Genomic DNA, 25116 nt, shown 5'->3' with positions numbered 1-25116 from the left:
CATCCATCCATCCATCCATCCACAGGGTCCCAATGTTTCGGCTCGTCAGGTGAATGTCTTCGGTACCTTGTAACTCAAATCACCCGTATCTCAAAGCATTTCCCTGGAGAAATTAAAATTAAAATGCCATTCATCCGATCCAAACACCTAAAAAAACACTACAATTTCATATAAGATGTTATTTTAAGAAAGAAACTATAGTGTCCGTCAATTATTATTATAAAAACATAAAAAGGGAACGTAAAAACAAAAACAAAAATATAGTTTTACGACGTGTAATTAACTTGAAAATTTCTCTCTCTTACACATACACTCATGCCGACACCCCCCCACACACACAGGACAGTAAACGTCCCTCCATGCCAGGTTCCGGGTTCGCAATCCCGGTATTTCACTTTGCACTTTTTTTTTATAGCTGTTTTGTCCTGCCTCACGTTTATTTTGGATGTAATTCCACTGTTAACCACTAGATGCACATTATTTTATTTGGCACTGTAAATTTCAGTAAAAGAAGAATAGAAACAGGAAGTACTGGATAGGCGACAGCCCATACACGCCAGTGCAAGCCGTCACAGGGCGGCCATCTTGTTACTCCCACCTCGCGAGCAGACTACGAAATAAACTATAAGGTATACGTACAGATGAGACATATGTAGCTCGTAGGCAGTTAGTATAAGGCTGGAGGCGGGGTTACACCGGGGTGGTCATTCTTTTTTAACAAGTAAAAATACAATAATAATAATAATAATAAGTGGATGGTATGTGCTGCTTTGAAGACCCCCTTTTTCTTTTATCGCTCAGTTTCTTAGACCCCAATATTAGATTTGGCAGAGGCATCTTTTGTTGAATTACAGTTATAATTCTTTAATTAAAAAAATATACAAGTTTCCTCCTGTCCTAAACATCATTAAGCATATAATTTATGCATGTATTTAAGGCAAGTTGTAAAATGTCTGAAGTCCTCTTTTTTTTATGTTTAATAAATTTAAAACACCATAAATCATGTTGTTTCTTTGATACTGTAAATGTATAGGAACGTATGACGAGAAACGTTTCTTGGGAGGAGCAATATGGCGGCCTCGCGACCACAAAAGTCTTGGCTATCCAGTCATATACAGTATATAGATCAGGGAGCTCAACCCTCCTGTTTCTGTCTCCCTCTGTTAGGTTTCATTATCTTCTCGTGTTCCGCTAGCAGTTTGAAACTGCACAATGAATTTTATTGCGCTGAATTTTTGACATGTGCATTGACAATACATTTATTTGATGACAATTTCCATAAAACAGTGCTAGGTGAGGAAGAAAGTATTCAGATCTACTGAAGTACAAGAGCAGGTTAGGTTCATGTTAGTTCCGTTTTTTACGCACATTTAACTTAGCTAGCTGCAATGCCAAAAAATGCACAGCTGAAGTCCATTAGAAAATTTGTCCCCCATTCTCACAACTGGACTACCCGTATACATCTGATGAACAAAGAAAGACCCATGACAGAACAACCTTAAACATCAGGTCTGAAAATAAGCCACACTTTTCAAATCAAGCGGGTACCCATAAGGACTGACTGCATGGCTGCTAATTTTTAATGACACATACGCCAGTTTAGTTCATAAACTTTTCGACGTGACTCCATTGTCAGTGCCTCAACCAGCCACGAACCTTTACCGCTTGTCACTGGTCTCCCCCTTTTTCTTTACTCTGGCTCATTGTGATGGTTGCACTTTAGTCCTAATTGATGGGCACAGGCAAGGGAAGAGAGGAGAGGGGGCGTTTGTTGGCGCCGTCGCCATGGAGACCGTCTGCACTGCTAGGCAACCGCAGAGATGCGGTGGAGGCAGAGCCGAAGACAATCTGCGGGACACGCACACACAACAGAGAGGTAAATAAAGTCAAGCTAATTGCTCACCTGCTGGCTAACATACTATTAGTACTAAAGTGTGGTTAATTGCTCGTTATCATGGAAGGGGGGGAAAGAAAGAAAGAAAAATGCCAGACTTATTGGGTGAAAATTAAATGTAAAAAAAAAAAATTGCTCTTAGATTATTCATTTCGGGGCAGCGCAATTTCTGCATAAACCAGTGTAATAATAATGTTTATTAATAAAGTGTAATAAAATAGTAATAACATAGTAATAATGTAATCAACGTAAAAAAAATAAAATAAATAAAAATAAACTGTAATAATATTGTAATAACATGGTAATGTCATTGTGACGCTACTGGGATACCTTAGTAATCACAGCATTATCACATAATTGTAATAACATTGTAACAACAAAATACTATCATAGTAATACCTTTATAAATCATTATGAATCTGGATAAGTGAACTGGGGAATGTGAAATTGTGCCACATCCACAATGTGCGTGAAATGAAGTATACGCAAGCCTAATTCAAGCTCACTTGCGTGAAGATGGCCGGAGCTTGCAAGAGCTTAAAATGTGGCCCGATACAAGCAAGCGTGTGTCCTAGTGCACTCATGAAAAAAGTAAATCTAAAGACATAGTGCCAGGAAATGTCATGACACTCACTCACAGTGTATGTGTGTGTATGCGTGTGCGCTCCACTAATCTGTCCCCGCATCCCAAATGGCGAGGAGCTCTAAGTCTCTCACATGGATAAACAAACACGCATTAAGATCATCAATGTGTACGCTTTTCGGGATGTAACGTCCCATGCAGAGAAAATGGACACAAGTACTGTGACATAAAGCTCTTAATTATTAATTAGTTGCGCTTGAATGTTATGTCTTCTTGTTGATATATTTTCCCAATTGTCTGATTTCAGTCTGGTAACATTTTAGAGAACATCCTTTGAAGTGGAAGTGGTGAGACTCGAGTGAAAAGAATGGCTGCTTCAAAACAAAATGGACGACTCCGTGTTCAATTTCCGGTATGGGTCATTCAGACTTTTACACATGTCCTTTTATCACAGTTGATTAGCCAAACTGATTTTCAGGGTTTTTCCCTCCAAAACTTTTCAGCGGATGCTTACACTTCAAGACATATAATGGATGTGATGATCTTAAAAGCAAATAAGTACGTGACATTCAGTGAGACAGATGTTACGACAGGGGGCGCCAGATCACAAACAGTTGTCAAGCAGAAGTGCACGTTCTACATGAGACAACTTCGTATATTTTTATCATTATAGTGTAGAGAAAAAAGTTAGGAGTACAGTACAAATTAATCCATAAATAATATTAAATTAATCCATTGATGTTATTGTCAGGTTTACATAATCTCACAAGTCAGCAAAATACACTTTGCAATTTGAAGATAAAACTGCACGTGTAAGATGACAAATGTTGATGATTTTTGTTTAAAAGTGAATTCATATTGCAAGTTGACCCCAGGAAATAACAAAAATCAACGAACTAAAATGAAGTACATCATAGGAAATACATAGATATTTGTTTTGTATTTTTTGTCAAACAGTTGTACACAATTTTATTATGTTAGTACACACACAACTTGATACCTCCACTATCACGTCACAACTAATCAAAACTATACAAAAATGTAGAATGCACCTGTGCCATATACATCATGATAAATACATAAAAAGTATAAACAAAATACAAGCTACTCAACAGAGATACTAATTATTAAATATGATAAAATTAGCCCGGTTTGGCCACTAAAAGCTCTATCTCACAGTCTTTTCTCATGTAGTATAGTTGTACAGGTGAGTCAAGGCAAACCCGGCAAAATATTTTCAGTTTGGAAGCCCATGCAGTGGATATTAAGTCTACACACCCCTCTTCAAATTTTATGATATAGAAAATTAGACCAAGATAATACATAATTTCAAAACTTTTTAAACCATCAATGTGACCTATAACTTGCATAACCAAATGATAATAATAATAAATATTTTTGGTAGGGAAAGTATCAATAAAAAACTAATATAATATGTTTGCAAAAGTGCACACCCCCTCTTATAACCAGGATGTAGGCTGTGTTCAGAATTAGTCAACCACATTTAAACTCGGGTTAAATTGGAGTCAGCACATAACTGCCACCATTTTAAGTGCCTTTTAACATTGAATAAAGTTCAGAGGTACTAGGAGGCTTTTTTCTGACATTTTTCTGGTCATATCTTAAGACCTACAGAGATTGCTCATTGTATCCCAAAAAAAAACTCATTGTTTAAAAGTATTGGTTATGAGAAAGGTACAAGGGAAGATGGAGGGAATTCTGAACAGTTCTAAATAGTAGTCATCATTAAAAAAAATAAATAATCAGGCTTCTATCTGAAAGAAAAACCTACTTGAACAACTGAACTTTATTTGCGATTATTCAGATGTACTTTAAATGGTGTGTAAGAGGGTGTGAACACTTGTGCAACCACCTTATTTCAGTTGTTTTACTTCGGGTTACAGTTGTTGCATAGGTCATAGGTCACATTGACAGTGGAAAAGTTTTGGATGATTTATCTTGGTCTCATTTTTTAATGTCAGAAAAACCTGCCAACAGGGGTGTGTAGACTTGATTATTCCTGCTGTATCTTTCTACAGCCATGTTTTTTTTAATGGTGTTTTATTGACAAATTGTCCGCGTTACGTCATTACAGTGTTTCCACTGTTTGTTGTCGTTCCTCGCGGTGGCATTTCCATGACCCCGGCGTTGACCGGCGTTGGTTCCCAGCTGCGGGAATGAGCGTCCAGCTGACTGCAGCGATGGAAATCCATGGCGTAATCTTCTTATGTAAAGCACAAAACACACAGTGTGTAATCCTCCTTCCAACCTCTTTGGTGTCACCACTACTACGAAACTCGTGCACTCCGTGCACTTGCATTAAAACCATCATTTCCACATGAAAACATGGTCAATGTGCATGCTAAATCAACAGGTGGCGCTATAAGCGCTTGCTTTACTGTTTGTATGTGTTGCTGCACCATGTGTGTTAAAGCAGCTGAAAGGTTTATAATTAAGTTTAATTCTATGCTAATTTCCGTTTCGCCGTCTGTTTTAACAGGTTTAAGTGTTTGTTAGCGACCTTAATATGGGTTTAAAGCATGTGGGATGGCAAAAATGATCAATAAAATGTTTTGAAATGGCATCCGCTATATTGTAGCTAATTATCGCCTGACTGGTCTGGATTGTAAGATCACTGTATCACATTTTTTTTTTTAATTGACAATTCAAGATGCATATATTTTAGTTTTTCCAGTTTACATGCCTTACACATTAACAATATTGAAGTATCACTTTCATTCAACCTGCTGGTGACGTCATCACGACAGTAAATCATACGCACAATGATGTGACAACGGATACATCTGTTTCCTGCCCAAACACAAAACAATACTTCTTCATAAGTCTTAATAAATTAAACAAAATGTAATATACATCCATTCTAAATTATTATTGCTCGATGCGCGCACGTGCTGTCCTGTCACGGGCGCACGCCACCACAACCCCTCCCCTCCGCCGTGACGTCATATTCCACCCGCCTTCCTGACTGTAAACATAGTGTTCATCCGCGGCGACTTGTCAAAGTAGTGCGAGCTCGTCGCCGGGTTGTACGCACATCATGTAAAAGACACGTTTACCGCCCGATTAAAAGTGAAACTAGCCGCTTGTTGGCCACGTTAATGCATACATTTTTAATTTTATCTACATGTGTACATACTAATAATGCAGAAAATAACAATAAATCACGGACAGCAGTTAGGTCGCTCTCGCTACTGTTAGATATCCACGAAAGTAGACGTGATGGCCGGTCAAAGTAAGATAGCTTGTCGACAACTTTAACGACGTTTTAAAGAGTCATTTGTGGACTTTTGCCGTAAGTAAGTTCGTCTAACCGGTTAAATAAAATGGGACAGCGTGAGACTCTCCAGGCAAGCGGAGGGATACAAGCCAAAGAGAGGGTGGTCTAAAAAAACCCGCCCACTTTCCCCCGTCTCACCTTCTCGCCGACCGAGCGGCCGCCCCCTGATTGGCCCTAACGACGCGGAAGCCTCGCTCCCATTGGCCCGGGGTCACTGTCAATCACAGCGCGACGACGCCTCCTCGGGACCAGCCTGGGCTCCATTTGCAGTGTAGCTAAATAGTTACGCACGTCAAGTCGGACAATATTTGATCATCCGCAGCCGGGGCGCGCTCGGCAGGAAAGAAACACTCAAGGCGGCCGCAATCTGGGACGCTCCGAGCAGGCATTGAAAGCACCCAGACCACGGCTACACCTTCGGCAGATGCGGATGCTCCTTTGGCCCGGTAGGTGACTGACTCTTGCTTCTGGCCGGGTTCGTGTCATCTTTTTCGGAGTGAGTATGTGCGTGTGTCCGCTGCTTAGGAATGTGCGCGGAAAGCTGGAGGACGGAGACTGGAAGGTAGTTTTGTTTTGTTGTTGTTGTTTTTTTGTGCACGTCACTCTGTTTCAACGTGTTTATCAAAACACATTAGCGCTTGGACTTATTTACATATTTAAAAAGTGATGTTTTCTTGGGGGGGGGGGTGTCGGTCGGTCGGTCGGTCAAACACTGTCTAGAGTGGAGGACTGACATCTGCCTCGAGCAGCTGTCTTAACAGGAGAGGATGCCATAAGTCGTAACATTTTATGGAAAATATGCATGAAACTTTCACACGGCAGGTTAGCAGGCATCAAAGGAGTAACTGTGATTTATCAAATATTTCTTTGGCTTCCCCCCCTCCAGGTTACATTCCATATGAAGTTAAACCAGGGTTTTTTTTTTTTTCGTGTTGATGTGGTTCACTTATTTGCTTTTAGTGTTTGCTTTACAGTTACACATCATTTGGGGCTCTGTTAGGTTTGATGATGGTATTTCACCCTCGACCCGACAGTTAATAAAGACTGTAAAATGGAGAGTTTTACCCTAGAACAGACAGTTGATGGCAGCTTTACCCTGGAACAGACACTGAAGGTTGTACTCTGGAACGGACAGGTAAAGGGTGGATGATTTTGACAGTTCTACCTAGGAGCAAACAAATGGGTAGTTAACTGAGAACTGACAATTGATGAAGGTTCTGTGACGGGGACAGTTTTACCCTGGAACTGACAGAAAGTAGTGGTTATGATGGTGGCAGTTTTTCCCCAGGACAGACCGTAAGTAAATCAACAGTTTGACCCTGGAACGCACAGTTAATGAAGACTCCCCATTGCTTAAAGTTTTACCTTCAAATAGATTGTTAATGAAAGCTCTGGACGGCAACATTTTACCGTGGAACTGAACAGTTATACCAAAGAGCAGACAATTAATTGTTTTACATTGGACATAACAGTTGGTAAAGCTTCTAAAATGGTGCCTAGTTTTACCCAGGAATTAACAGTTCAGTAAATGAAGGCCACATGGTGGCGACAGTTTTACCCTAGCCCGTACTAAATGGGTTTTACCCTGGAACTGAGTGTAAATGGACAGTTTGACCCTGAACCAAACAGTTAGTAAAGCTTCTAAAATGGTGCCTAGTTTTACCCAGGAATTAACAGTTCAGTAAATGAAGGCCACATGGTGGCGACAGTTTTACCCTAGCCCGTACTAAATGGGTTTTACCCTGGAACTGAGTGTAAATGGACAGTTTGACCCTGAACCAAACAGTTAATAAAGCTTTTAAAATGGAGACAATCCAGGAACGGACAGTAAAAGGAGATTGTCTGGAGGTGACAGTTTTAACCAGGACATGATTACTTCTGTGATTCAGTTAGTTCATCATCACAATGCTGATTGTGAGAGGTTCCGCGTTGTTATTGTTTAGTACAGTATCGGAGGAAGCCGATTCATTCCGCGGCGCTTGTTGACGTCTTTACGACGGCCTCCATTTACTCAGCGCGTTAAACGGCAGATTTACGGCGCACGTGGAAGTAAATCACAGTTTGGCCGCGGGAAGACGATTTCTGTCGCAATCCGCCGGAATAAAAAAAAAGACTCCGAGTCTTTTGCGCCGAGCCCATTTCCGCCCATTGCGCTCTCATTACGGCGCGTAATTGCCTTTCTCCCGGGAGGAGAGAGTGTCATCAAACTTCTCATTTCCTCCTCAGACCCGCACACCATTTTGCTGGTGGATGCCGGCGAGTCCTCACTTTCTCATCATTGTCTATCATTTATTGTAATAGCATGCAGTGTTTCCCCGCAATGTCACGGTTCATCATTCGCACACTCACTATAGCGGCCATTTTTAAGCGATTGTATTTTTCTTATAATGGATTTTGACGGTATACAGGAAAGTCAGAATTTAGAGCGTTTTAGTGTAGTACCATGATATACCACAACATGTGGGGCAACACTGAGCTCTATTGAAAGAGAAGCAGTGTAAAATAATAGTAAAATAAGAATAAGATACAATCAATTTAATAGAGAAAAAAAAATACACAATTGTTAGACAAAATGTTAGATAAAAAGCTTATAACAAAATTCACAATATTAAATAAAATACTAAAGAAAAATATATTTTTAAAAATACACAATAAATACACACACAAAAACACACAACAATTAAAAAAAAATCCAAGCAGTGTTTTGAAAAATACCAAAATATGGAAAAACATGCTATTTAAAAATATTAGAAAGAATATTCAAAATGTTTGTCAACTATTTTGGATGCAAAAATATTACTACTTACTTTTAAATTGGACAAAAAATAAATTGTGATATCATATTGCACAAACATAAATGCCAACATTTATTCTTCAAAAATAACACAAAATATTCACCAAAATCTAAAGAATAAAAAAAATATATATATAGAAAATAGAAGAGAATACAGAATTATTAGGATAAAATATAATAGAGAAGGCACTTTGACCCTGGCTATCTTTTACAGTTTAACTTGCAAAAAGACATGTGATTCTCTGATTCACCCCGGAACAATAATGCCCTGCAAGTGCAGTAAGTACATACTGTCCTGTTGGCGTCCCATTCAAAGTATGCAATCCACACACTGCAGCAAGTAGTGTAGGTGGACATGTCGGGCGAAAGGGGGCTTAAGCGGCGGATACCTTATGAGCTTAGTGCCACTAATGTGCTTTTGTGTTCCCGAGCGACGTGAGTGCCGGCGGGAGCAACGCAACGCCGTCCACAAACTTCCATCTGTGTTGTGACTGCGTGTTGGATGCAGTCAAAACACAGCAGGGAGGAATCAACTCCTCCTTTGGAAGTGCAATCACTCTAATAAAGTTGGCTCTTTTCACATGTATTGTGTTTATATTTTCCATAACACCTATGCTAATTTCTACTAGCCTGAAAATCGTGTTTAATATTATATGTTAGCATTAAGCTAGCAGACATAGATTAAATTATATGGATTGAATGAGCAATTTTGGTGATTACATATAGTGTTTTAATATTGTAAAAAACAAAACAAAACTATATTATACATGTTTATATTTATAGACATATTTTGTATATATCAAACAGCAAAACAGTCAAAACGTTCGGGAGGGGAAACCAACTCCCTCCTTGTCGGCGCCACTCATTTAAGGAAGTACAATCACTCTCTCTTTCGCTCTCTCTTCCCGCTGAACGGCAACGGCGTCGCTCAGCTGGCGTTCACCACAGACGTGACACAGGGTGCCGTTGTGCGCTGCGGGCCGCGTCGCACGAACCGCTCGGTTTGCCGCATGTGCACCTTCCTCTCCCTTTTGGATACTTTGCAAGCTTTTCTTCTCCTGCAGTGGAGCAGGCACAAGGCATCACAGAGGGAACACTTACTTTGATTGCGAAATATTATGAGAAAAATAGTAGCAAAATAACATGAACATTTTGTGCCAAAATATCCAAAAAATATCCCAAAATATTTATTATTTTATATTATTTTATAAACACACACCAAAATATACAAAATGTAACAGAAAAATAGATTATTACAACAATATTTGTTGAATATTTTTTAACAAATACCAGAAGATATATATATATATATTTTTAATCTGAAAAATGATAGACAAAAACACCCCCAAAATATTTATTGTCTTATAAACGCACACCTAAATGATACAGAAAAATAGATTATTAGTACAACAATATTTGTTGAAAAAAATTGTCAAATACCAGAATATATATATTTTTAATCTGAAAAATATTAGACAAAAAAACCCCCAAAATATTTATTATCCTATAAACACACACCAAAATGTACAAAATGTTACAGAAAAATTGATTAATAGTACAACAATATTTGTTGAAATTTTTTTGACAAGTACAAGAAAAAAAAAAATTAATCTGCAAAATATTAGACAAAAAAAACAACCCAAAATATTTATTATCTTATAAACACACATCAAAATATTACAGAAAAATAGATTATTAGTACAACAGTATTTGATGAAAAAAAAATTGACAAATACCAGAAGATATATATTTTTAATCTGCAAACTATTAAAAAAAACAACCAAAATATTTATTATTTTATAAAAACACACCAAAATGTACAAAATGTTACAGAAAAATAGATTAATATTAGAACAGTATTTGTTGATTATTTTTTTTGACAAATGCAAGAAAATGTTTTTTTTAATATGCAAAATATCAGACAAAAATGCACGCACATGAAAAAAAAAACTATTCCCTAATCTGCTCAAATATTATACAGAAAATATTAGAGAAAATACCAAAAATATTACCAAAAAATAAGGTATTTTATTATTATTATTATTTTTTTTAAATCAGATGATTCATTGGTGGTCGTAATTTTATTCTGCCAGATTTTGGAGTCGTCAACATACTCAAAAAATCATGATCGGTCTGGCCCTAGTTCATTTCTGAGTGAATAATCGGTGCAAACTTTTGCATAAATGGACAAAATACCTCATCTTGGTCCAAGTATGTCGAATCCGCTAACCCTTATTTCTAATCATATGAGAAGCTATCATGGCGCGATGCTAATGTGCTGTTGTTGTAGAAAGCTGTCAGGCTGGCGTCTTGCCCGCCCACCCACCGTCCCGTTGCTTTAGCCGCGCGCGTCCCTCTTACCTCTCGCGCGGTGGAGGAACATCCTGCCAGGTGAACATGTGTTGTCCGTGCGTCCGGCTCGCCCACGCTACGTTCCTCACTTTCCCCCCATTTTATCTGTTTCCACGAATGAGTATTAGAACAAGAAGTCCTTGACTGCAATTCCACAAAGTATACACGGCAATATTCCACAAAAATGCACTGAATATTAGAAAAAAAAACTGCAAAAGAATAAGATGATAAAAGTCAACATGTTATAGGAAAAATATACAAATATTTTACAACAAATGCACAAATATCACACACAAATATCAAACAAAATGCTCATGCATTTTTTGAGAAAAAAAATCTAAAATATACATAAATATTATACAAAAATACACATATAAAATCCTGATTATTACATGAAAAATACACCGCATGAAAACATAAAAATATTAATATTAGAAACATATTAAACAAAATACTTAAATATTAGACAAATATATAAAATGTTGCAAAAAATGCACAAATACACGAAAAAACAAAACAAAAAAATATTTGGTAAAAAATGCCAAAATTTTAGATGGAAAAAATACACACATATGACAAAAACCCGACCGACACGACCCTGAAACAAAAATACAGATTTATTACACAAAATGCATGATTATTACAAAATATTAATCAAAATACAAACATTTGAAAAAAGTTAAACATGAATATTTGCATGAATATTTGATAAAAAATATTAGATGAAAAATGTTTGTCACAAACCTTAAACAAAATTCACAAATATAAATAAAAAAATTAATGCAAATGACAAAATATCAGTCAAAAACAGACATTTGAAAAAGTTATGCAAAAATGCATGAATATCTGGTAACAATACACAAAAATATTAGATGAAAAATGTTTAACACAAACACAATCGTAAAACAAAAATTCACAAATATAAATAAAAATTTTATTAAAATTACCAAAATAATTAGCCAAAAATACACAAATATTACTCAATGCATGATTATATAAAAATATGCCAAAATATTCAGAAAAATATACACATTTCCAAGAAACATTCAATGAATTAAAATAATTATGAGGCATTTATTTTGCTTTATTAGAAACACACAGATATTCTGAAAAAATAATTAAAAGATAAATAAATAAAAGAATGATGACAAATCTTGCCAAATAATACAAACAAACGAAAATATTCAAGGAAAATATCACATTAGATGAGATTTCAGGAATTTTCAAAGTTGGAAACTTTCAGTGGGAAAGTTAAACAAGAAGTAAAGAGGGGAAACTATATTCTCACAAAATCCAGATCAAAACAGTTAACTTCATTCATGTGCATTCCTCCATCACACACATGCAATATTTGCGAGATCATGGACTGCATTTTGAAGCCCAGTGCACAAGACGAGTGACGCCACCGGGAGACAAACCAAGTCATTTGGTGTGTCCCAATACTTTTGTTCCTTTACTGAGTTTGTATGAGCCAACACGTAATCAATTAGCTGTACATCCAAAACATTTGTAGCAATTTATTCCAAAGTATGTAGTTGTTTTAAAAATTTTTTTATGTCCTCCGAGATCGTTAATAAGTTGATTTAATCAATGCTCATTCAGGGAATTGTTCTCATGTTTCCAACTTTTTTTTTTTTTTTTTTTTTTTTTCCCAGTGATTCGAAATCATAACAAAAAAGCCTTCAGGCTTTTTTTTTTTTTTTTTTTTTTCTCCAGTGATGCAATTAGTCTTGGTTTTGCAGCAACACACTCCAGAAGAACAAATGTTCTCAAACAAATGTCACTGAGATTAATTTTTTTTATACTTCTGTATTTAAAAAACACACAAGTCCGCTGTTAAGACTTGTATAGTCCATCTTTCGGTTTAATTAAGAAATGTGGCATCAATAGACCCACAAATAAAGTCTCCAGTAGCCATGCTGGAAGACAGAAGTCTTCATTTTAGGGTTATGTTGGCATTTCCAGTAGGGATAGACCGATTATCGGCTGGGCCGATTATCGGTGCCGATATTTGACTTGTTGACAAATATCGGCATCGGCCTTTTTACAAATCTGAAGGCCAAAAAAGCTGGAATCAAGTTATGCCATTAGATAATTAAAAAAATAAATTTATAAATTATGTTGAAATTTTGGAAAACTTTATTTACAGTAGAAAACTTTAGAAAACGTATTTATCATTTATTTATTTATTTATTTATTTATGTATTTATTTATTTATTCACTGCAAACACTGGGAAGTCCCAACACTTTTTAATTTATTAAAAATCATACTTAATTTTTATTTTTTTAGAAATTATGTTGACATTTTTGAAAACTTTATTTACAGTAGAAAACTTTAGAAAATTTATTTATTTATTTATTTATTTATTCACTGCAAACACTGGGAGGTCCCAACACTTTTTAATTTATAAAAAAAATAATAATAATAACAATAAAATGAATAAATTTAGAAATTGTTGACATTTTGGAAAACTGTATTTACAGTGGAAAACTATTTATTTGCTTGCTTAGTTTTGAATTTAGCTTAACACATTCTGATGACCCTGGAAGTTCCCTACATTTTCTACAATTTTTGTTAAGATTTTTAATTAAACAAAACTTTCTATTGTTTATATGTTTAAAATTAAAAGAAAAGTTTATTATTATTACTATTTTTTACACTATTATTTTCTCTTTTACTGCAAATGATATCGGCTTGAAATATCGGTTATCGGCCTCCTTGACGACTAATAATCGGTATCGGCATCGGCCCTCAAAAAAACGTATCAGTCTATCACTAATTTCCAGGACAAACTTGTCTTAGATATTCTGTCCAACTGCTACCAAAACTGGTAGAAAGTGCTTCCTCTCATTAGTTGAACCTTCATTTCGGGTGCAACGTTGTGCTCTATACTGACTGTCACGATTCTGCATCCGAGCTTAAATTTGTTGGACTGAGTGGAACAATGATGGACACTTGAGCGGACAGCCGGCAGGCCTTCACTCCTGTCCTAAAGGTCATCGGTGCCGGACTCTCCCGGATCGTTTACACTGGGATGATCTCATTGTGGAGTCATTCCTGATCTTTTCACGCACTTGGCTGTCATCTGTCCACGCCATGTTGCATAAACATTCATGGAAATTAAAATGACACACACACACAAAAAAAAAGAAGCGGTAATCCCTGCTCAGTTGTCGATTTTGGCTAAAAATAATCAGTACAGAGCGCTAAATTTATCCGCTCCGCCTCGGACGGAATTGCTCTAAATACCCCCCCGCTTCCGAGCCAGGATGGAAATGACCCACCTGGCTTTGGCTGCTGCGAGTACAAGCAGATGAGCAAATGAAAAACGGTGAATGAAGACTACATTTTTGTTTTCATCGGGGATTACGGAATCTGCCGGAATCTGTCCGTCTCATTACATTTAATATCCGGCAATCTGCGCCTGCTGACGCTTTCGTTTCCTCTCGGTGGTCTTGCGTGCGTTGGATCCACAAGCTGCGGACTCTCATGTAGGCGAAAGGCAATTTAAGAGCGCAATTTGCGGGATTATCCTCGAGTGACGGGCAAAACGGCGGCGCTCGGAGTTGCTGCGCCATACGAAAGAAAAAAAAAGTCCGAAGCCCGGCTTGACCTTGACTGGGTCACGGTGTCAAAATCCACTTAGATTCCATTTGAATCCGTTTAGTTCGGCTTCCGGCAACCTTCAGCCACGCCGCCTTTTATTTGAAATTGCATTAAGATGCTTGCGCTTGGTTCTCAATTACGCTTGCGGGAGCTTTTGGAAGGAGATTGAAGGGGAGAAGAAATCTGACAATGAGAGTTTTTGAGTTTGGATTTTGCTCTCGTGTTAGAAGTGAGTCAAAGTCACAAACTTCATGGTGTTGGATTGTAGAAGTAGAAAAAGAAGTTCACGTGGCTCATCCATGAATGTCAAAAAAAAAAATCTTTCATGAGATAATAAAAATGTCAGTTCTTTAGGTACATGTTAAATATCGCAATAATATCAATACCGCTATATTCAGCAACTATATCGCATGTTTTTCCAATATCGTGCATCCCTAATTCATTCTATTACAAAAGCATTGTTTTCGCTCTGATTACTGTTTATAAACCAGTGATTGGTGTTTATTTCATACTTCGTATTCGGATAGTGATTTAAAAAAAAAAAAAAAAAAAAAAAGAGGGCTGGGGATTGATGTACTATGTTAACAGTTCTCTCATTGTTTGCAAATGTCTTCTTTCGTGAAAGACTACAGAAATCACTGAATAATTACTGTTGATTTGCTGATATCGGAGGATTTGGGCAATTTTAATTGTAAAAAAATGGCTCCAAACGATTACTCAATTATTAAAATAGTTTTCGATTAATTTGATAATCGATTACTTGTCAATTAATCGATTCATTTTGACAGCTCGAGTCCATTTTCACTTTTGGTCCGCCCCCACGCAATCTATTATTTTTCCGCATTATTAACCAGTTTACAAAGTTGAACAAAACAAAATTATTAAACTCTCTTGCGACATTCACCCAGTCTGAGAAATGCAATAAAACCCCGCCTCTTGCTCGCTCTGTGGAAAGTATGACATATTGTCATCTAATGATTGAAGTCTGGACGTGTTTTATACCATATTAAGAGAAAATAGTTCATTTAAGTCAGCCATTTTGTAGGGTTGAGGGGTCGGCGTGAACGCAGACTTTTATTTGCTCAGATGAGCCATTTTTTGAGAATTAATTCAGCAATTGTATCTGATTTTTGCGTGTTGTGTTTATGTGAGTGTGGAATAATAGCAACTTGAACGAAGCCATGTTTGGCAACTCAAAAATTGTAGACTTCCTGTGTGTTTTCAGACATGGCTTCTTGAGACTTTTTCGTGTGTACTCCGGATAGATGTGACTACTCAATTTCATGTTGCTAAAACTGGCTTCAGGGGTTTATTTTGAAAAAATAAGAAGAAAAAAAACTCCAGGGGGGGCCATCGATTTGGATGTGGGCTTTGGCAATGCGGCCCCTCGGCTGAGCCAGCAACAGAAGGTGAAACCAGAAGGAGGTCATGTGACGAATGCGTTACCAAAGGAACACGCGCGGTCACACCAAAAATGGTTCAGGCAAGCGTATACGAGCAAAGCCAAAACAAATGTGAATTGAGTGTCGACGAGACTCGACAGGACTGCCAGTGGCATAGTGAGCAACCTCCGTGTCTTCACTTCCGTCTTCTTCCCGAGCCGCAACGAGCGCTGCTGTCAAAAAAGCGTTGGCAGCGACTCCAACAAAAAGCATTTCTGGCAAAGACGACTCGCAGCTCGTATTCTGCTTTGGAGCAAAAGGCTCTTTGATTACAAAACACGGAGGCTGGGAGATGAGTGTATTCCAAGACGCCTTTCTAAAACAGACGCATGACATTTCGGAGATTCTATATTTTTCTTCCGTGCTGTTGGTGCGTCCTGTTTTTGGGGGGGTGGCGTGCTTCTCATCTCAACTTCTTCCTTCATCATCTCTGCCATCCACCATCCTCTGTCGGTATGACTAACCGGCAGTCAAAATGAGTGGACCATCATCCAGACCTGAACCTGAGCCTGAAATTGTTTATTAGTTCAGTCATGCTGATTCATTTAAGACCAAATACAGTAAATCACCTTTTTGAGGACTCCTTGTGTCTTAAACTTTCTTGCTTGACTTACCAAGCAATTTTAGACCCTACTTGCTATCTTAAATTGATAATTAATTTATTTCACTAAAACACCGACCACTCAGCCAGACAAAAAAGTCTTTAACTCATTGACTGCCATTGACGGAAAAAGACGTCAAATAATGCATTTTTGCTGGGCTGGCAGTGAATGTGTTAATACTTTACTCAAGAAACCGCTTTTAACTATAACTTTCACTGCTAGACTAAGTGCAATTTCTGGAGAAATTGTGTGGGAATGCTGAATGCTAAGATTTGAATGCATGTGGAATGCTTATGAAGTAAATTGAGAGATAAATTATGACCTCCAGGTTACTGGACAATGCAATTTACCAACTGCCACCAAGCAGTATCGGACACCTTGGTAAAGATGATAAGTTGTATGTACGGAAGTGGAAGTTAAAAAAAGTTCAATGTCTGTCCCATTGAAAATGAATGGGGAAAAGTTGATATTAAATGTTAAATTGTGCAAATACTGTAAGTGATGTGGAATCAGACGATATATACCCCGAGAGGTGTGAATTTTTGAATCGATAATAATCGATTAATTTTGACAGCTTTCCTTTTCGCTCCAAAAGTGTTGTTCTTTCCCACGTCATGTTTTTAAACAGGAAATTCAGCTATTTTACTAATTTTAACTGCCACTTGCTGGCAACCAGTTCAGGGTGTACCCCGCCTACTGCCCAAAGCCAGCTGGGATAGGCTCCAGCACCCCCCACGACCCTTGTGAGGAATAAGCGGTCAAGAAAATGGATGGATGGACATTAATTTTAATGATAAAAACACTGATATTATTATATAAAATCAATGTAAAGCACAGTCCAAATAGCTAAAATAGATTAAGTTAAATTATTATTTTTTAAATTATTCTTCACATGCATTGCCTGCTCTGACTGCACATCCCTGCTTTGTGAGGACAATGACGTACAAAACAAAACAAAACAAAAAATCACTTGAAATATATCGAGACTTTAAAAAAGATGTAAGTAAGTCAAACGTATGTCAGACTGGCTTGTTTATTGGTGTGTGTTTGGATCTTCCAAGAGCATTCAAAAGGTCCTGGAAGTGGTTAGATATTTGCTCTGAATGTGTGAAGATTTTCTCAAATGGGAACTTTTTTTTAAATATTTTTTTTTAAAGCAGCCAAAAAGCAAAGCGACTGACTCGCAGTGGATTGCGAGCGAGCGTTAGAAAGAGAGCGCGAGCACTTGTTTGGTGTCAGCATGGCAGGCATTAGATAACGTTTTATTTGATGCTGTTCAATGGCTGACTCGTCCTCACCTCTCGCCCAGGCCTCCTCCAGCCCACACACACGCACACGAGCAAAGACACGCACACACATCCGCCCCCTCACGCACACGCACACTCACTCTCTGGAGGATTCTGGCACTTGTTTATGTTATTGAACTGGTTATCACATTACAGCTGCAACTCCAGAGTCCTCCCGCTTCCGCCAGGAGGATACGAAGCCATAAGTGTCGTTTAGCGTCCCGCTCGCACGCCGCCATCGCACGGCGATCTTCGCTTTGCGTATGAGTGCGTGCGTGTGCGCGCGCGCGCTTCCCTGTTTCCGGCTTGTGGTTTGCTTCACGCGAGCTGACGGCCTCGTTGGTAGAAGATGATATCAACGGCACTGTTGTTGTTGTTGTTGTTGCTGTTTTAGCAATACAGTAAGCTCTAATAATGACCACATGTTCCATTTGTTTACTCAACTGCAGATGGGAAGGTTGAGGCCTTTATTGAAACACATTTTTGGAACGCTGTTAATGCTGTGTTGGCGCTATATTCCAATTTATTTTGAATTACATTATATATTTAAGAGTATTGGGAGAAATACTGCAAAGAGGCAAAGCAAACAAGGCACATAACTTCGTGGAGTGGCCACGTGTTTTGTATGTTTGTCATTATCTTTATATTATGTTGTAATGTGTTAATGTCTTAAAAACAATCTGCAAAACCCCCCAGATGATTTTAAAAGAGCTAATATCAGCCGACTAAATCAGCCTTAGTTTGGGTTCTTTTCTATGACTGCATATTAGTGCCATAAATAAATAAATAAATACATCTATATATATTTTTTAAAGAAGACGGTAATATTCCAAGGAAAAACTTACAAATTTATGAGAAGAAAATTGAACATTTGTGACATTATAAAATGGCAAATTTGCGAGAAAAACTCACAAATTCACAGGAAATAAACTTGGATATTTGTGCCATTAAAATTTGCAACTCTTGCAGTGCCTCATCAAAGTGTGAATGCTTAATATGATGCGGTTAATGTTTCCTAAAGCAATATATATATATATATATATATATATATATATATATATATATATATAATATCTAGCACTAACTCCTTATTTGAAAACCAGATTGAAAAATCTAATTTAATGAGTTCCACTGTTGGCATTTTGCACACTTGGGAATTGTAACTTAGCACAACCATCCGAGTAGGCTATGTGTATTTCGTACAAGTTTCTGAGTTTGTTTTTTTTCTCACAGATTTGCTACTTTATGATGTTATGAATTTTCAAGTTTTTTTTTTTCTCACAAATTTGTGAATCTTTTTCTCTCAAATTTGCTACTTTGTCATAAATTTTTTCTCACAATTTTATGTTGTTTTTTTTTCTTACAAATTTGCCACTTTACATTTTAAATATTCGTTTTTTTTTCTCACAAATTTGTTTTTTTTCTCGCAAATTTTCCACTTTATATTGTCATGAATATTCAAGTTTTTTTCTCACAAATTTGTGATTTTTTTTTCTCTCACAAATTTGCTACTTTATAAGGTCATAAATATATAAATATTAAAGTTTTTTCTCACAATTTTCTTTTCAAATTTGTCACTTTATAATGTCATAAATATTCAAGTTTTTTTCTCACAAATTTGTGTTTTTTTTCCTCGCAAATTTTCCACTTTAGAAATGTCATGAATATTCCATTTTTTTCTCACAAATTTCTAAATTCTTTTCTCGCAAATTTGCTACTTTGTCATAAATATTCATAAATATTCAGGTTTTTTTCTCACAAATTTCTGAGTTTTTTTCTTCCTTGCAAATTTGCCACATAATTTCATAAATATTTGTTTTTTTTTTCCTCACAAATTTGTAGTAAGTTTTTTTTTCTCGGAATAGTAAACGTAATTGGAGTAAATCGAAGCATATTGTAGTTATGAATTCTAACATAAAATCAGAATATCTGCAGGTATTTCATTTTAATCTTATTTAGAAATAATTTTATCACTCACAAAGGTTTTAAGTAGTATGACGTAATTGGAGAATTTTTTTTTCAGTCGGATTAGGAATAAATTGATTTACATTGTAATTTGAATAAATCATTTTGCGTAGTATTTGTAGTTAAATGGAATTATATTGCAGTTTTATTGCATTCTAATTGGGGTAAATTGTGCTGTACTCCATTAAATCATGAAAACGGGTCCAATATTAGATCAAAGGCCATTTTTATGCATTTTTATTCCATATCTTAATCTTGCAGGCTGACCTACATATCACCTGTGTGTTTGCAGGTATCACAGGTTTATGATCGTGATCATGATCTGCTTGTTGCTATGGCGACAAGATGTCAGCATCACTGACTACTTGCGCTGGCCGCGGCCACTCGCCGTGAGCCCGGCTCGCAGTGCTGTTGCACACGACGCTCATGAATATGAAATATGAAATGAAGTTTTTTTGCCTCACGCAGCGAAACAGCAGCAGTTTAGCGATGGGGGACAAGCTCGTTTGGTGGTTTTTAAAAAGTCAAAACTTTTTTTTTAGCTGTTTTTGCCCACACGGCAGGAATATATCACGCACAGATTATTTTTTTTTCCTCACTTTCTTTTGTCGTCAAAAGAACAACAAATATAAAAACGCTGTGCTCTCAAATCTCAGCTTGTCCTAAATATCCTGCCACATTTCCTGGTTTTTATTTTCATCTGACAACTTTTTACAAGCAGAAATGTCAGCATCTCGCTCCTGACACTTAATTTTTATGCTCACGACCATTTTAATTTGGAATAAGTTACAAGAAGTAATGTTAATAAATGAATAAGCAAATGTTAAATGATCAACATAATATCACATTTTTAAAAACAACAAGCCAATTATTTTGTCAAATATTCAAAAACATTGTTATGGTTTTAACGCATGCATAATTAAAATTAACCTTTGAAACAACCCTCATCAATAACTGAATATTTTTTACATATTGAGAGCCTTGAAAAGCTTTTATGCCTTCAGGATTTTTTATTTATTTATTTATTTATTTATTTTTAGTTTTAGTATAAACTAATTAAATAAGTAAAGAATTGTAAAAATAAATAATGGCCTTGTAACTTCTGCATATCCATTATCTTGACAGAAACTTGTTTTTTATTGCATCTAAATTAAAGTAAATCGTATTACATCACATTTGGAGCAAATCATATCGCAATTGGCGTGAATTATTTCATAACTTTAGTACGTTATTGCATCCTATTTGGAGTGAATCATATAACATTGCAATTAGAGTATATTGTTAATGTATTGGAGTGAATCGTATTATATCGCGTTGTCATCTTAGTAACACTCAACTAGAGTAAATCTATAGTTGAATTAAATGGGATTGTATTTGGAGTGATTTTTATGTACACCCACATTGAATTTGGTACTCGTGGATTTGCGGATTTGCACTTTTTTTTTTCCAAATTTTTTTTAATACTTTAAAAATATTTTTGTATTATTTTTTTGTGTAACAAGTAAATAAATAAAATTACATAATTATTAAATCCAATTAAATCAATATTAATATTCCTCAGAGATTGTGTGCTTCAAAAAGTCGAAACATAAAATATGTTTTAAAATGTTAAACTTGAATAAAAATACATATTTTTCATAGAAATTTATGTACAACTGAGTCAGTTGCTGAACAGACAAACACAAGTAAAAAGTAAGCTCATGAGTCTTCTTCGCTTGAAAACTTCCGTCCATTTCCCCGCCACTCCCCCTAGTGGCCCGCCAAGTAATTACTCAATAAGTAATGAACAATGGAGCCGTTACAGTGGCTGTATATTAACTACAAATATTGTGATACTTGGATAGGCGTATCGATAATCTGTCTGGAGGCAAAGTATAACAATTTATCGCGATATTGATATATCGTCACACTCCTATGTCATCATGTGTGACTACACATTGTTTCCTATTCAAGTGATGACGAATTTAACACGACGGCCGGCTTGTTCCTCTTCTTCTGCTGCTGCTGATAATGCTGCCACCTCCTCCTTCACCGAAGCAAAGAAGCTTAGAGCTTTTAGCCTTTAGCTCGGCTCACCGCTAGCATCTGTCGCCACATACATACACACACACACAAAGACACAGGCCTCTCCAACACATGCTGGAGGGTCATAAAGGTTTGTTTTCATGCTCAGAAAGGAGGTGGCTGATACGGCTTTTCACCCAGGACAATTCCTCCGGAGTCACAACAGGTGTGTGCGTGTGTGTGTGCGCGCACTCAGGGAGAAGTATGAGCCCGACAAAGGGAGGGGGGTGGGGGGTGGGAGATGGGACAGAGGACTTATGAAGGGTCCCCTCTGACCCACCTGTAGCCTGTCAGCTGTTGTAAGCCTGTTAAAACGTCAGCTGTTTCTGAGGAGAAGTGTGTGCGCGTGTGTGTCAGTTGGGGGATTGGGTGGTCAGTTGTTGGTTGCAACGGCAGCGTCTTATATCCTTTGGGGGTTTTGTCATGTTTCAGCAGTTGAAAAATAATCTAATTAAAGGGATACTTTACGTATTTAGCCATTTTTAGCAGTCAAACATTAATATTTTGCCTATAATAAATTTGATATTTTCATTATTTTTCATGTACAATTAGTACCTTTGAAAACACATTTTGCAACATGCTGACGACTGAAAATGACATCACATGGGCTCAGGTAACCAATCACAGCTCAGCTTGTGAATGGCACATGACCAAACCTAGAAAACAGGTGATACTTTGTCTCCCGATAGATTATCGATACGTCTACGCAAGTATCGCGACATTTGTCGTGAATATACAGCCACTATAACAGCTCCATTGTTCATGACTTATTGAGCAATTACTTGGCGGGCCACTAGGGGCAGCGCCTCATAAGAGTGGCAGGGAATTGGACGCATGTTTTCAGGCGAAGAAGACTCATGTGCTTAGTTATTATTATTGTTATTGTTATTATGATTTAATATTATTTATTTTTATTATTTTTATTTATATATTTATATATTATTTATTTATATTTACATTATTTTTATCATAATATGAATTATTTTATATTATTATTATTATTTATTATTATTATTTTATGATTAGTTTTATCATCAGCTATCGTGGATTTATTACCTGACTAATATATCGATAATCACGGTATCGTCATATCGTGAAATAATCGTTATTGTGAGCCTTGTATCACATATCGTATTGTATCGTATCGTATCATGAGGTAGCCAGAGGTTCCCACCCCTAATATATAGTAAGTAATGTACTATGTATTTTGGCTTTATTGGTAGACCTGTTATGATAAAATGTTCAGAATATATATTTTCCAAGAAACTATCGTGATAAACGATTGGTTTTCTTATTTTCATTTTACTTTTTTTTTTTTTTTTTTATGCCACTGAAGCAGTGATTTTAAGCAAAAACAAAAAACTTCAAGTACATAATTTTTAAGCGCAATTATCTTTTGTCAAAAGTATTGAATACTTGCATTGAATTGTAGAGCACTAAAATATTTTGAGTTAAAAAATAAAAATAAAAATAACTCCGGCTCTGTTTAAAAATAAAAAATAAAATAAAATAATTACTTGAATAGGGATGTCCCAATCAAATTTTTTTTTGCACCCGAGTCCAAGTCACTTGATTTTGAAGTCCGAGTCCAATCAATATTTCTACAAAAACATAAAAAATACAATGAAGAAAAAAAAAAAAAAGACTACATCCAAATTGTCTCATTTATCTCATTTTTTATTTATATATTTTTTTAAATAAATGTATCTCACGAATCAAGATGATACCTTTTTTAAATGGCTGGAAATCAGCAGTGGTTCTAATCAAATATAGAACTAAAACTTTTTTTATTCTCGACTTTAGAAATGAAGGAAATCTTAAAAATCCGATTTTTTTCAGATGATAACTGAAAATCAAGTGATCTGCCCCGATTACCGATCATGTCGTTTGGATTAGGGAAAACCCTACACTTGAACAAATATTAACACAACACTTACTACCACATACTCAACTTGCTTATGCTAAATCAATGGCAATTGGAACCTGAATTAATATGTAAGAGTTTATTTGTCGAATGAATGAATGAATGAATGATTGAATGAATGAATAAATAAAATGTACATAATGTCAATACCTCCCCGAAAAACCAAAAAAATGGCCTTTGCGATTGGAAAATTGCATTCTACCGCATTGCGATGAATTGTACAGTACATCCCTACTCACTCATTCGTACAGCGCTACAAAATGGCCAACTCACTGTTAGCACCACATAATGGATAGGGAGTGATTCCCAACACAGCCCAAGTTGTGGGGCGGATGCCATTTTGAATACGGGCTAGTCCTGCGCAGCACCCCAACCTGACGTCAGCGGCCAGCCAAGAGTTTTTGGCATATGCAATAAACTTCCTGTTTCGTCGTCCGAATCTCCCGAGCAAACCTTTTCATTTCATGCGGCGCGTCTGCTCTTATTTTTTTACCGCACGTAAGCTTAAACGTCTGCCGCCTCCCGACCGGTCGCGGCATGGGAGTCGTCGCAGCTGTCGGGTGATTTATGACTTTAATTTACTCGACAGATTAAAATATAACGCGGCCACACGGGCGGCGTGTTAATGAGGATATCGCGGCAAAGTCTCGCCTCTTTGCGGATTCTTCCTTTTATTGATTTCACCTTCAAACGAAAGAGGAAGCAGCTGAGGACGTTTGTAGAGTTTGTTTTTTTTTTTTTTTAGTCGGCAGCTGAGCCAAGCAGACACGTAACGTCTGTTAGGGCTCGTCGTGACGCTCTTGAACTTTCACCTTTGGTTGTGACAGCTTCAGGGAGGATGTGGGGGGGGGGGGGCTCGTCGAGACATAGCGAGTGTCACATCTTATTTGGTCGAAATACTGTATGTCAGAGATTTGCTCATGACAGTGCACAAATCAAAATAGTAGGTACATTTGCAGACTCTTAACACAATCCAAAGCTATATTGTCATGTAATACAAATATTGGGAACAAAAAATAAAAAAAAATAAAAAATATTGGGAACAATTAAGGCAAAATACATACAGATTAGGGGTGCACCAATCCATTGGCCGGCCGATTTATCGGCCCCAATTTCCTTAATTTTGGGTTATCGGTGATTGGCCGATCCCTTAAAAATAAACCGATCTTTTCCACTGATCTCATCTCTTTCCTCAGATGTCTGAAAACATATCCACTTCTGCTAAGATGATTAATAGGCTTTTATTTTTATTTGAGAGAAATACTTAATGCGCAGTTAAAACTGTTTGCATTATTTCACAGATGT

The 25116-nt window shown here is 36.7% G+C and overlaps 1 protein-coding gene and 1 long non-coding RNA gene across 5 annotated transcripts in view; both read left to right on the top strand.

Annotated features, from left to right (window-relative positions):
* The first annotated feature begins 408 nt into the window (after positions 1-408).
* LOC144022578 (uncharacterized) lies at positions 409-5061 on the top strand. Its single transcript, XR_013284368.1, has 4 exons — positions 409-629; positions 1743-1876; positions 2785-2889; positions 4573-5061. It is a non-coding gene; the product is annotated as an uncharacterized LOC144022578 (long non-coding RNA).
* Positions 5062-6026: 965 nt separating this feature from the next.
* mef2d (myocyte enhancer factor 2d) overlaps positions 6027-25116 on the top strand; it is an 85136-nt gene continuing 66046 nt past the window's right edge. For all 4 annotated transcript variants that reach the window (XM_077526421.1, XM_077526419.1, XM_077526420.1 and 1 more), the window contains exon 1: positions 6027-6221. The gene's annotated coding sequence lies outside the window, so the exon portion shown is untranslated. The remainder of the gene's footprint in view (positions 6222-25116) is intronic.

This window comes from Festucalex cinctus, chromosome 7 (assembly GCF_051991245.1).
Source record: "Festucalex cinctus isolate MCC-2025b chromosome 7, RoL_Fcin_1.0, whole genome shotgun sequence".
In the NCBI taxonomy this organism is placed as follows: Eukaryota; Metazoa; Chordata; class Actinopteri; order Syngnathiformes; family Syngnathidae; genus Festucalex; species Festucalex cinctus.
Note: the sequence above shows the minus strand (reverse complement) of the source record. Positions and strands in the feature narration are given on the sequence as shown.